Below are 5,043 nucleotides of genomic sequence, written 5' to 3' on the forward strand. Positions count from 1 at the left end.
CTGCATTGCAGGCAGATTCTTTACCAACAGACCTATGAGGGCTCTGGGCCCTTTAATCTTGCTTCACGTGGTTTTGTGGCTGCTCCTCTCTTGATTAGCAACTGTTCTGCCCTTTGGAACTCAGAAACAGTTATGGAAGCTGGAGTCTTGCTTACAAGAAATGAGGGACAAAAAGGCTTCCATGCCTGTGGGGCCCATAAGGTCCTGTTCAGCATCACTTGTGATTCTGACCAGTTGGCTATAAATGTATAAATCTGAGTTTCCCGTTTTTCTGATTGGATCTTCTGGGAAGGTGACACATCTCACCTCCATGGGCGTAGAAACTCCTGCACTCAGGACCCTCTGACTTTACCCTGTGTCTCTGTTCATCAGGCTGTCCGTCTGCATCCTTTATCATATCCTTTTATAAATTGGTAAACATAAGTCAGTGTTTCTCTCAGTTCCTTGAGCTACATGAGTATATTAAACCAACCTGAGGAGAGAGCTCTGAGAAACTCAGATTTATAGCTGACCTGTCAGAAGTCCAGTGGGAAGTCTTGTGGGACTGAGCCTTTAGCCAATGGGATCCGATGCTCTCTCCAGGTAGATAGTGCCAGAATTCAGTTAAAGTGTAGGACACCCAGCTGGTGTCACAGAGAATTGCTTGGCAGGGAAAAACCAGCCACACACTTGGCATCAGAGTGATCAGAGTGTTATGAGTGTTCTATGTCATAGTCAAGAGGAGAACTGTAGATTTTTTCAAATTCATTTTCTCCCTCTCCTTATCTCTGTTTCCATGGAGAATCCTGATTAATATAGCCACCAAAGTCCAATAACAATAGCAAATACAAGTGAAAAAGCTTCAGCTCTAACAGGATTGAGTGGACCGAGAGCCCCATCCATTCAGAGCCTCTCTCTCCTTCTGGGTTCCAGAGTTTTGATGAAAACCATTTATCTAGGGTCTTAGCTCTTAAACTCAAGGAATTTTTTTCTTTTTCTCCTAAAGAAAGGTATCAATTGAAAAGTAAAAATATTTCAGCATATACTCTTAACTTCAGAGCTAATTACATTATTTGCAGAGCTATTTACATTATCTGTTATTGCCACAAACTTAATGGCTTAAAACAACACAAAATTAGGGACTTCCCTGGCAGTCCATCCAGTGGTTAGGACTCCACACTTTCACTGCAGGAGGCACAGGTTCAATCCCTGGTTGAGTAACTGAGATCCCACATGACATGTGGCACAACCAAAAAAGAAAAAAATCTCCACAGGTTTATTGTCTTATAGTTTTGTAGGTCAGAAGTCCAAAATGGATCACACTGGGCTAAAATCAAGGAGAGCAGGGCTACAATTCCTTCTGGAAGCTCCAGGGGGGAATCTGTTCACCTGCCTTTGCTACTGCTCCAAGCCACTTACATTCCTTGGTTCATGCATCTTCCTCCATCTCCAAAGCTAGAAATGAAGGATCTTCGAATGTCCTTCTGACTCTGACACCTTACTCTCTTGCCTCCCTCTTTCACTTATAAGGACTCCTGTGATTACACTGGGCATGACTGAATAATCCAGGATAATACCCCCTCATCTTACAGTCAGCTGATTCAGTTCAGTTCAGTTCAGTTCAGTTGCTCAGTCATGTCCGACTCTTTGCGACCCCATGAATTGCAGCACGCCAGGCCTCCCTGTCCATCACCAACTCCTGGCGACCATAATTCCATCTACAACCTCAATTACCCTTTGCCATGTGCCAAAGCATATCCACAGGTTCTGGAAATTAGGACATGAACACCCTTGAGGGCACATTATTTTCACTAGCACACTATTCCTTAATTGTAGCCACAGAAAACAAGTTTTTTTTTTCTTTTCCAGAAACACTTATGACCTCTGAGCCATCAGGGAAGCACTTATGTATATGCAAGTGTTAATTCCTGTATAATCCTCTCAATTTGTTTATACATGCAGATGCTTTTAAACATGATATTGTTCTGTAACTTTTTCTTCAATTAAAATATATTTTGATCTTTTTTAATATCATCCCCTATAGGGTCACCTAATTTTTAGTCCACTTAAACAAGAGGCTAATTACTGCTGATAATCATAAAGGGCATTGGTTACAGTAAAAATATCTATCAGAAATGAGTCCCAGCTTGTGTGATCCTCTACAGGCCATCAAAGTCTCATCCAACGATGCAAAGCTCAGAGTCACTCTGCAAAGTGCAGCAAAAGAAGACAAATCAAATACCAGTACTGATGATAATGTGGCATGTCTGATTCCAGTGACTACAAAAATTTATTTGCTTCAACAAATTTTCCTTTAAAATTAAAAAGAAAATATGTACATTATTAAAATAACTTAAGAATATAAAAGGATGTACAGTGAAAACTAGATCTCCTTATTAACCAAGGGCCCACAAAACCACTACTCTTAACTGTATCCTGTGTGGCCTTCTAGAAAATTTTTATGCATATATAAGCACAAATATATAGATAGATAGATATAGATATGTATCCTTTTGAGGGCAAGATTTCAGAGTATACTGTACTCAATGCTCTTTGAAACATGCTTTTTAAAAAGACTTGTCACTTTGAGTTAATTGTAGATTTACATGTTTTAAGAAATAAAACAGAGAATCCCATACAGCCTTTACCAGTTCTCCCAATGGTCACATCTTACCTACAGAATACTGTCACATCTAGGAAATTAACATTGATACAATCCACTGACATTATTCAGTTTTCAACAGTTTTACATGCATTCCTCTGTGTATGTATTTAATTTTATGCAAAGTTGTCACATGTGTAGATGCATGTGATTACCACCATAGTCAAAATATAGAACAGTTAGATTACAAAGATCACTTGTGCTACCCTTTTAGAGCCACAGCCATTTCCCTCCCTCCTCCAACACCCTTAAGCCTTGACAACCACACTTCTATTCTCCATCTCTATAGTTTTGTGATTTCAGAAATATTATATAAATAGAATCATACAGTATGTTACCTTTTGAGATTGTCTTCTCTCACTCATCATCATTCTCTGGAGATTCATTCAGATTGTTGTGTATCAATTTTTTATCCCTTCTTACTGCTTAGTAGTATTCCACGATGGTATGGATATACCGTTTTTTTTTTTTTTAACCATTTAAAAGTTGAAGGACATTTTGGTTTCTTCCAATTTAGGGCTATGATGAATAAATGTTACTTGATTTCTTTACCAAAAAACCCTGAGACTTAGCACTGCCTACATCAGGGATTCTGGGGTCCATGTACTCCTAGAGAGTCAATAAATTTCCTGCAATTATAAATTTGCCATTTTATGATGGCCTGATTTCCATTTTTTCCAATTCTCGTCAGAGGTTAATATGTTCAAGATACTGAAAATAAAGACATGACCTCTTGCTCCATTTCTCTGTACAAGTGGCAAATATGCTCTGTGCTTCCTACTTCTGCAACCAGGTCAGGGCTTCTCCTGCTTAAGACTAAATGGCTAATTTTGTCTGATTTTAGAGGAAGGAGTAAGAAGTCCATTTTGGCCTTAAGATCATGCTACATTCTCCACCACAGCTTTATTATTAACAAAACTCCTACTTTGATTCGGATTCACATGTATATTTCTCTTTTGGCTCAGATCCCATTAAGGGAGGGATGTGATTCATTGCCATCCTTGACCTCCTCCCCCACCACATACAGAGTTTTACATTCAGTGTTCAGAGGATTCCATCATACCACACACACTCCTTAAGAACCCACAGGAAAGTCCACAGCCCTTCACCTGGGATTCAAGTTCTTCTCAAATCTGCCTCTCCAAATTTATCCCCCAGTGCTTTCCATAACAAACCATCTGCTTCTCTCAAAGCAGTCCATCCATCTTTATTCCAACCACTGAATCGTTACTCAGCCATTTCCTCTCCAAGAGATGCTCCCCCCAATCCTATCCATATTTCAGAGCCACATACTTCTCAGTGAAAACTCTCCTGGCTATTCCATCATGGAGTCTGAATTTACTTATCTTCTAATGTAAAGTTAATGTCAACTTCCTCCTTCTTTGTCTACACATGTATTCTCCCCACAATTAGATCTGTGAGTCTCTAGAAAAGACAGATCGTACCATCACTTCGTCCCCTCGAAGCTTAACATGGGTTAGAATCACAATAAATATCTGTGACTAGAATTTATCTTCTCTTATTCCTCTATTCAGAGCACGAGCTAGAGGTTTTAAGGGCGTTAAATTGCTCTTATCCACCATTAATAACAGCAATGTGTGTGTTAGTCTCTCAGTTGTGTCTGACTCTTTGGATCTCATGGACTGTAGCCTGTCAGGCTCCTCTGTCCATGGGATTCTCCAGGCAAGAATACCGGAGTGGATTGTCATTTCCTTACCCAGAATAATAGCAAAAGATTGTCATAAAAAAATACATCAACAGCTTCTATTTATTAGGCACTTAGTCTCTGTGAGGCACCAGGCTTTATCGGGATTAACTCATGGACTCTTCATACCCCTTTTAGAGATGAAGAAATTGAGGTTGAGATTCAGAAAGCTTAGGTAGTTTATTCAAGGTCCACGAGCCCATAAGTGGCAGGGCCAGGACTAAACCTAGGTCTGACTGAACTTGGAAAGCACTGTTTCTTAACTTTGGCTGCACAACACAGGCTTTAAAAATACTGACGCCTGGGTTCCACCCCCAGAGATTCTGATGTAATCAGCATGGGTTGCAGCCTTGGCTCTTGGAGTTTTAAAAGCTTCCCAGGTGATGCAAATTGCAGCCAGGGCTGGGCTATTCATTTCGACACTCCCCACTCTCCAGTCTCCAGCATGGGGAACATTGTCAGTGGGGGTGAGATGGTGAGAACCTCTGTTTACTGAGCTGCTTCAGCCCAAGCAAGAACTCAGAGCCAGAGGTGTGTGATTTAAAAAAAAAGCAGGTTCTCCTCCAGATATGCAGACTTGTACAGAGGCTCCTATGGATGGGTTTTAAGCTAATTCTATGGGAATCTCAAATGACAGGGTGACCCCAGTTGACATCTGATTTCACAGACACCCCCTGCCTGCCCCAGATGGTCATCC

The sequence above is a fragment of the Oryx dammah genome, unplaced genomic scaffold (assembly GCF_014754425.2).
Source record: "Oryx dammah isolate SB20612 unplaced genomic scaffold, SCBI_Odam_1.1 HiC_scaffold_23, whole genome shotgun sequence".
NCBI lineage: Eukaryota > Metazoa > Chordata > Mammalia > Artiodactyla > Bovidae > Oryx > Oryx dammah.